This window comes from Trachymyrmex septentrionalis, unplaced genomic scaffold, assembly GCF_001594115.1.
Source record: "Trachymyrmex septentrionalis isolate Tsep2-gDNA-1 unplaced genomic scaffold, Tsep1.0 scaffold190, whole genome shotgun sequence".
Lineage (NCBI taxonomy): Eukaryota > Metazoa > Arthropoda > Insecta > Hymenoptera > Formicidae > Trachymyrmex > Trachymyrmex septentrionalis.
The window spans coordinates 1252486-1262953 of NW_017305072.1; positions in this window are offsets into that span (position 1 = coordinate 1252486).

Consider the following 10468-nt stretch of genomic DNA (forward strand, 5'->3'; position numbering starts at 1 on the left):
TATAAACTTGACGGTTATAAATATAACAAAATCATTTTTTATTTTATCATTTATCATTTATCTCTCATTGAGCATCTCCTATTTAGTCTTATCTAATGCAATTACATTTATTCAGTGACCTGATGTTTTATAAATGATCGTTATAGGTATATTTTGATAGATGTTGACAATGATTAAAAAATTGATTAATATTATTGTTTTATATATTTTTATTGAAACTAAACATGTTTTATATTCACTTATTGATACGCGACGTTTTAAAGTTTGCTTTGTAACTCATCGTCGGAAATTTATCGAATTATGTCGCGCTGTGTATCGGAGTCTCACAGGAACTAACATCAAAGATCGATCACGAGCACCTGCCAATCGTTATTAATTACACCATGTAATAAATAGGTTATTGTATCCACTCAATTATGAAAATCATTATGCATAAGCTCTGTATATAGAGAAATAATAAGAATAAAGAGATAAAAATTTTACAGAATCTTTATACATATGATAACAAAACATCTCTAATACTATTTAAGGAGATTTCTCAAAAGTTCTAAAATTGAATATAGAATTGTTCACAAAACTTATTTAATATCAAATACCATATACGTTATCATGTCCATTTATGTATACAAAGTATAAACATTTATTTTGATATTGGAGAATGAAAGAGAAAGATAAAAATAATTAAAGATTAAACGATATCGATCACAGGATCTACTTACCAGTGTCGTATAATGGACACGGCATGTAACTGTAACGTTGTTCGGGATAAACAACGGATTTATTCCTCTGTCCGCTCATCGTAGCGAATTTGGTCACGTATTGCAGAAGTTTGTCATAGAAAAGCAGGAAGGTCGTGCGGATTATAGTTGACGAAAGTTGTAGGCACACTGGTCTTTAAGGTGCCTCTAAGAAGTTCCTTATCGTCGTTGATAGGTAATAGGATGATTAGGCAGAGGTAGTCACGAATGACTGCATCCTGTGACGACTGTCTACGGCGCGCTGCATCAGCCAATCGAGCCACACCAGCGAATTAACTAATTATCACTGGGCACCGTCCCGGTGCCAATTAGTAATACTCTCTGCTTAAAGTTGAGTGAACACGTCGTCGCTTAATTAGCGCTGAAATAATTGGCTATTGTCGCTTGTAGTTCTTCTTTTTTTGTTGGTTCTTGTTTGCGTTCCGCCGCTTTTTGTCACCACTTAGACGTTTTACCGTATTCGTCTTGCATGAGGAATGCACAGATGATTTTGTCAAGTGAACTGCGTTCGCTCTTTGATTAATTAAAGTGAGATATAATAATTGTAAATTCGAAATTTTTTGGAGAAACTAGAAAATTTTGCAAATCCAGATTAAACAAAAATATGATCTACATAATAAATTCAACATTGATGAATAAAGCTTAATTACAAGCATCTCTATTTCTTAATTACAAAATTAGTGTTATATTATAATATAATAGTGTATAATTATACTATCCAATTTACGTTTGAACGAAAGAATCCAATGTGTACGTATCTAATTTATCTTTCGAACAATTCGAAAAAATTAATCTAAACTTAAATTTTTTAATTTTAAGTAATTAATTTTATTTTAATTGAAAAAAATGAATTTAACTGTTATTATTTTTTATTAGAAATTTATTTATTTTATGATTTGCTTTTTTGAATAATTTTTATACTGCTATGAAAACCATTAAGGTTACAATAATTTACGCGTGTGTATTTTCTTAAAGTATTTTATAATAGTTGTTTAAGAACACTCAATGAATTACTAAATAACTGACTCGTTTAGTCAATAGAACTTATAAGCACAGACATTATTACACTTTTTTCCGCGTGAAAAATGTAAAATACAGATTGACTACAAGATAAACTGATATCTGAAAACTATAAAAGTAATTGCGTGAAATTGATAGTTTGATTCGAGCGATAGTCTACATACTTGACTCAATAGGTTTCTAATACAAGAGATCTCCTTGGTCGATATATTAAAAACTTTATCGTACACTCATCTCATACAGAAGCATTTTAATTTATTTTTTACATAATAAGATATTTTATTATCTATCACTGATCTGCAATCATATCTATCGAACTTATTCAGCAATTAATGAATAAATTTAATAGATTTGATCAATATAGATAAATATGAATGTGAATAGTAATTTTGCTAATGATATAAATATCTTTTGATAGAAACTATGATCAGCCTTTTGTACTGATGAATGAAATGTCATTAACCCACTGTAGCCAATTTATAAACACGTTTGTATTTTATACGGTTTGTACGAAAGTTTTATGTACCGTTTGTGCATACAACACACATTTCACATGCCAATATTGATATTATAATTGATATTAATGTATAGTCACATCTATCTCAATTACTTGATTTTCCTGTTGGCACGATGAGCAATTTAATCGTGATTTACAGGATATTAGTATAAATGCGGCACATATATCTTCAATAAAAAAAGAATCACAATCTGAAATAATTTATCATGATTAATAATCTAAAAGGTAATTTATGATTTTTAATTTAGAAGATTAATTTACAGGAATCTTGATTTCATTGAAAAATGTAGTTGTACAGATATCCGCTGTTAAATATTTTATAAATCGACATATAGTAATAACATCCTATATGCATCTTAAATTGCCGACGGATTTGCTTATTATTTCAAACAATGTACAGCACCTTATTATTTTAGCTCTCTTGCTTTCTGGCATTATTGTGAAATTCGTACCAAGTACGAGTTCACTCTCGCAATCTAGTTAAATCAGAGAAATTTCATTCAGTCTCAAAGGTAGTCTTAAAATTTCTACGATCTTGCTTCTCTATTTTGCTTAACTATAGTTAGCTGAAATAATTCGCGCATTCTTTTGTTTTTCTGTACCGCACATTTATCTCTATCGTTTCTCAAATCTTTCTTAAATGTTTGTAAATTTTTCAAGAAACAATTATCGTCGGAAAACAAGAATAAATCTTAAAAAAGTTGTACGTTTAGCAAAAAAAATTTTTTTCAAATTTTTCTTATAATTATTGTTTACTATTAGATATGAGAGGAACAACGATAATCCAATCCCTTAAGTTAAATAAAGTTTTATTTTTAATTTCCATATGTGCCAAAATTAATCCATTTCTGCAATTAGTTTCAAGGTAAACATTGTCCGTTTTAACATAAGCATTTAATAAATAATAAACTAAATTTGAGTCAAATTTAATACATTTTTTTTTAATTAAAATTTAAATTGTTTAACTCTATTGTTTTAGTCAAATTAACGACATATCGAGTAGAAGTAGTGACAACCTATAGAAATGATTAAAAGTAACTTAAATTAGCATTATGAATTTAACAGTGTTGAGTTTCTTAAACGACCGATATTTCGCGAAAAAGAATTCCGCATTGACTTCTTTATACCTGGACAGAATTATTTATCCACATCCCTTAGTTTCTTCAAAATACCTTAGAATTCTTTAAACAAACCTAAGCACCTGCTTAGGTTTGTTTAAAGAATTCTAAGGAGATAACTACAAGAAGACTTTCCTAGAGCGGATAAATTCTCGTACGGATGAATGCCGCGAGAGTATCTCTCTCTTACTGGCATTTAATCTATAAATGTACCACGTGGATTCGGCCGTTCGATTCGAGGATACCCTTCCGGACCAACGTGAACTTCTTCATAGACCGCTCTACCACGAATATCTTTTATATATTTTCGACCGTAAATCGCAATCGGCGTGATCAACGTGCACGCGTGATCAACGTGCGTGTCAGTATGTACAGATAAACGCGCAGCGAACCGTTCTGTACACGCTCCGACGCTGTACTGGACCGAATGAGGTGAAATGCAGAAAGAGAAGAGATAGAGAGTGTTGTATATATATGTATGGAGCGCACGAGACGGAGAGACTTAGGTGCGAAAGCAACGAAAACGGATGTAAAGGGTGAAAAGGGGTGCGAGGGAGGAACGCGGAACGTCCAAAAGAGGAACAAAGACCCGAACAAAAGGAGAGGGTAGTTAATCGAAAGTAGAAGGAGAGAGAGAGATAGAGCGAGAGTGAGGGAATGGGAACGGGTGATGGGGGATGCTGTGGTTGCGGGGTGGAAAATCGCTCTGTCTCGCTCTAGTCCCGCCGCAGCGATGCGTCGCGGCGCGCATCATACCCCTTTCGGTGCTCCAAGCGACTAACCAACCACCTCGCCGTCTGGTCCTCTGCCCTCTTCTCCGCAGCCGCGAGAGAGTTCCTACACCAACCACCTCCTATTCTATGTCGCAATGTATCCGCAGTCGGAAGCCGAAAGCCCGGTGGTTTCGGACCGGCAAACGACGCCGCATGATCACAATTCTTTTCGTCACAACACTTTATTATCATCGCCGTTAAATGAAATTTCTTTCACATATTCTTTAAATTTTAATGGGTTAATACAATTAGTCGAAATGACCCAATCTTGAGAATAGCTTGAGCTGTTGTATTTAATTTAATGGTTAATACATAAATATATATTAATTCAATGGGAAATATAAATTTATCTTATTTTCAAAAATTTATAATTAATGATTGTACTAACTATAAGAATTTGTTGAGGACTGAAGCGCAATTTATGATTTTGATGGTAATAGCTTTCGGTATTAAAATTACATGCAGAGAGAAGTTAATATTATACCTTTGGGTTATGATATCATGCCATCAGTAATGGCAAGTAATGATACGTGTCACTTTACGTTACTTGAAAAATGTTGTTTTGAAATTTAAGTGTAAAATTTTTTAAACAAAAAAGAATTTATAGCTAAAAAAGTTTATACGTATTCGATGCATTAAGTGCCAAAGGGAAAAATACAATTTTGCCAACTCAATTTGATTTGAAGCGCCGCCAAATAGTTTTTAAGCTATTTTGTCACTTGTTATTGCGAAAAGAAAATAATGCGGAAAACGGCGAATTGAAAAATATACGTAAATAGGAAATAATGTAAACAGACAGATCCTTATGTTATTGGTTACTTATTTTGTTGAAAGAGTCTATAAAAATAGAGTATATAAAAGAAAGGGTATATAAAAAATACAATACTAAGGGTACTTAAAATAAACTTATTATATAGAAAATATTAAGTATTTCAATATAACAATAGTCGACATCATGATGTTTGTTTTTGCGGCGCCGTGTAAACCGCGCAATTATATCGCAACCGACGCTCGAGCAGGTGGCACGTTATTATCTTTTTAATCGAAATTATTATGAACGGTTAGCAGTTATTAAATCGTACGTTTAATTACTTGATTATTAAAAAAAAAACTTATGAATATAATGAAGAAGCGAGAACTGACTGAAAAAATTTAATATTTTGTTCAATTTATTTATTATGAAAGTAAAAAAATCCGCATACCGAAAAGAACGATTTTGCTGAAATATCTAAAAATCTAACTAGATATAAACCTGAAAATAATTTTGTTGGACCATTAAAATAATTACGTAGGAATCTCGAGCATCATGAACAATAGTACAAAAAATTTGATTTTCTAGCAATTAGTTTGAGTTTCAACATAATTATTTTGATAATCCAACAAAATTATTTTTAGATCTGTATCTAGCTAAATTTTTAGTAAAACCATTTTTTTCTGTGTAGATATTAAAGGAATTAAAAAATTTATAAATCGCTTTTCTTTTTGTGATATATTTCGACAAAAAAAAGTAATTTAAAATATTATAAAAGTTGAATATCTTTCTTGTGAAACATTTAATTATCTAATAATATTTAATTAAATAATCAGAAAATTCCATGCATGTAAGAATTATCTTTTGAAGCGCTAGTTATTTTGTGTGCAACATTAATTTAGATTTTATGTTTATGTGTTACACAGAATCATCGTTAATTGCTATGTAACTGATTAACTCCGCTGTTGTATATTAGTTCGATGAGTGATAAATTAATTTTTTTACTGGATTATAATGCATTTGTAATAATTTCAATGAATCTACATACCATGTATCTATAGATGAGTTGGCGTTATCGTGAGTAAAAAATCGTTAAATGTGTATAAGGATAGTTTATTTCATATATATTTGAAAATTTCACGTTGCGCCAAATATTCGCTAAACTTAAAAAAACTAAATTTTCTCAATTTTTTTATTGTGGACCCTTATATTTTGTATTTTGTTATACCTCGACACACAAATTAAGTATATGAGAAAAGTAAATAGCATAATAAACCACGTATATAAAAAAAAGGACTGCTGATTAAAATGGGAGAAGGTGGTAGAGGGTCTTTTATATAAGTTGATTCTTTTTAATAGCATGAAAGCAATAGTCTTGCCCTAAATCTAAAGTTAAAAATATAGTTCGATTTTATTAAAGAAACTTTAAATCAAGTTTAACCAGTGTTTAGGTAATCGATATACGATATTTAAAAAAATGAAACAAGAGAAAGAAAAACTTGCTTTTATTTTTCAGACAAAGAAATAACATTATAATAAAGCATGCGATTAATCTCAAGAATATTGCATTATTACAATAAAGTAGGAAATCCGGTAATTATTCCATTGTTTCTATTGAAACGTTCTTTGGATTGAAAATTTTTTGAATATTACAGTCATGTATTCAAGAATGTAAAATTAAGAGAAAATATAGAAGTCCAATAAATTGGGAAAAATTTTCAAACGTATGTCATTTGTTATATGTATAATTCTACTGACAAAAAAAGATGTAGAATTTCTTATTTAAATTCGCCTTCCGAAATTTCTTCTCTTTTGAGGTAGTTTATTCAGATTGAAAAACAAAAGTGTGAAATATTGCCGCAATTTTACGGAGATACTTCACGTGGTCGAAGTTGGCTTTTAGAATACGCACGAGGTGGAAAGTGAACTTCTCTTAATGAAAGAAATAATTTATGTTCTTTCTTTTAGAAAAATCTGTTCGGTATATTTTACATCCTAGCTCACGAAATTTACTTAAAATACTTCTAGTATACTTGAACATAAGGAGATATTGCGCAAGATATAAAACTATAATGAAGCAGGAACGTTCCAACATTTTTTAATTTTTACATAATTTATATAATATACACAATGTATATTTTTTTAAAGTAAAATATCGATAAAATTAAGTATAAAAATTAAAAGAGAAAGAAATTCTTTTGTCGATTAAAGATCGACCGAAAAAGATTCGGCATATGGTTTGCACAATTGGATATTTATATAAATTCACATTGAAACAAGTACTAAGATCCGCTTTGATCAAAAACAGAATTTCTTTTACTTAATTAAATTGATTCTCATCGGTTTAATTTTGTATAATTATAACTGATATTAGAAAGAAAGTTGAAAATTTAGCGTCTTTTGTCGCTGCTCATAATTGAAACTTTTTCCTGTAAGAAGAAAATAAGATTGGAGACAAGTTAAAGTGGGAAGGTCAGAGTGAGAACAGAACCAGCTTAAACGAACGGCAATAGTTTATGCTTCGACATTGTCGCGTGAAGAAAAAGGAAAGAAACGCCCCGTCGATATTGATGAAGATGCTACAGTCGGTGACCTCGTATAGTAGGAAGCAACGAAACCGTAGATACTACGAGTGGCAATTCACTTTTATAGTTGTTCACACAGCAGTATCCATCTAGATTTCTACTACCAATCCATTGAAACTACACGGTAAATTGTTAAAAGTGATAATCGAAGAAAAAAATGTAAAAAGTGAAGACAATAACAAGAGATTGTTACATTGAAAATACTAAAAGACTCTACTTACGCATTTTATGGTTAAAACGTTTTATTCCACAAAACAATTTACAAATATAAAGATAACGTTGTTTACATGTGTGGTATGTAATTTATCAAAAATGAGCAGAAGCTAACAAATACAAGTTCTGTTTGCATTCTTTCTGCTTATCCGGCACTGCATCGCTTATATAATTAAATTTTCATTAGTTTTCGTATCTTGTCTTGCACGGCAGCGAGCTGTCTTTTGGAAATATTGTGACAAAAATACGCCAGCCGGCGTCACGGCAAACAATAGTTCTATCACGTGCCTTATTCGGCATTCGATTTTCTGTAGTAAATAGCGCGACACGCCGGTGCACTTTGCACACATCGTACCGTGTGAGGAAAACAATATTACATTTCTGTACCACTTTGCTGTATCATGTCATGTATCTGGCGCACGACGTGATGCGTCACTTTGTACGCGGTAAATATGTTTGTTCTCGCAGAATATCACATTACGAACAGGACTAGTGTGCGGCCACGCCACGGCGCGATAATTCATGATTTTGCGGCCGGCATGATTCACATCCTCCTAGGAGAAAGAACTCCGTGACTTTGATGCATTGGCAAAAGCCTATCACCATATAAAGCATATAGGGCACTATCACTGAGTCAGTCCCGTATTCGCTCTTTGGATCATCTTAAATACCAATTTACAAATTTAAACGTTGAACTATTATTATTTAAGTAACAAAGTAACAATTGTCTTGATATTTTTGTTAAAAATTGATTTTACAACAAAAAATTGATTTTAAATTTTACAAAAAGAAAAGGGGCTATATATTTTTTTTAATCTGAAAAAATAAGTGCAATTCTATTATAATAAATATAATTGCGCTCTCCATTTTAGTATTCTTGCAAGGACAAAATAAGACAGAGAAAGAAAAAAAAAGAAATTGATGCAATTTTTGTATTAATAAGTATATTTCTCTTAATGTATTTTAACCTATAGAGATTTATTGTACATATTTATTTCTGCCAATGGCGTCGTTTCCTCGGCGTCAATCGAATTTTTTTTTTTTGCGCAATCCATTCCTGAAAATCTGCGCGTATGATTTTATGAAAATACTATATAACATGTTTGTATATATAGTATGTATTAACAATTAGGAACACTAGGAACGGATTTTACTTTTGAGCAATTTTCTTAAATCTAACGGATAAAACATCATTATTGTCTTTAATAATTTCGCCTGATTGGAATCAACTAGCTTTAAAACTGGCTAAATGCTTTATAATCTCGCATTATATATATAATTTTAAAAGGCACGAAAAAGTGTTTATGAAACTATCTATAAAAAATTTAGGTATTTTTTAATGTAATAAAATGTGTACAAAAAAATGTTGAAAATTTATCATTGCAAAATAAACTATTAAGCTCTGTGAATTAAAATAATTCTCGATTAATTGCAAATATCACAGTGAAAGATTTAATCAGTTTCAAAACCGGCCAATAGTCTTACAAATTAACAACGTTATGTCGGAACATGCGTGAGATTATGTATATGCTTATGCATATAAAAGTACAAATATCTCTCGATGCACGCGGACATAACTCAAATCGTACACATAACGCAAGATACATGCTCTGTTTGCTTAATATAACTCTTACTCATGGAATATACAGTCGTGAATGATACAAATGCTTACTTTAAAATCTTGTAAAAGTATGTGATGCATATATGGCAGTTCAGTTTCGTAATATATATAAAATATCGTATAACAACATGGAAATAATATATGCAACATTATTATAATTGAAATGTTTAATTCTGGTGTCTTCCAGAAGATATTTCTTATTATAAAATACGAACGATCACAATTGGTTCGTAACGAATTTAATTTAGATCATCATATTTGCCTCGTGGCTCTGTCATTATTAAATGAAAAGAATATTTGATTGTGAGGCAACGATCTTTCACTGTTTACATCTTGCGTTTAAATGCTAATTTAAGTTCAATCAAATTGATTGTGACATCGCAATAATTTTTAATGATAAAATTAATAATCATCTATGCAATAACTGTTAAATATTTGTCCCATGATAATTATTTGCTCTATTTTACTCTTTTATTACAAAAAATATATTTAAAAATAATAAAATAATTTTTTTTAATTTAACTCTTCTTTTTCAGAGATCACGTCGGATGAATATGGGAGTTGGCTTTTCTGAAACACTCACGCCATTCGAAATCTAGAAATATAACCAGTATACCTTATTCATATTCCTGGGTCAGATAGCCTAGAAATATAAACAAGGAATATATCACGATTATATCTTAAAATATGTATCGGTTAATATTCATATTTGACGCAATTTTTTAATTTAAAATTATGATTGTAATTATATAATGCACATTATAGCTAAAATTACAAATAAAAATAGATATTTTTATTACTATGTTTAAATAATATTCGCTATTAGTTTTATCATTAATAAATTTTTGCTGAATAATTTAGTAATTTTATATATATTGTCATTTTCGACTAGTATTTAGTACAGAATTAACAAATTAACGTTTTAAAATGAAACTTTTATGCAATTTATACATTATTTAATACAATTTCTATATTATTTAGCGTTAATCGAAGACGCAGATGAACGTTGGATCTGGATACTATTTCATAAAACGCGATCTTTTATTGCACGTACTATATTTACGATCCACAGTCCCGCGTCTTTATTAAATATTATATATTATTGAATATAT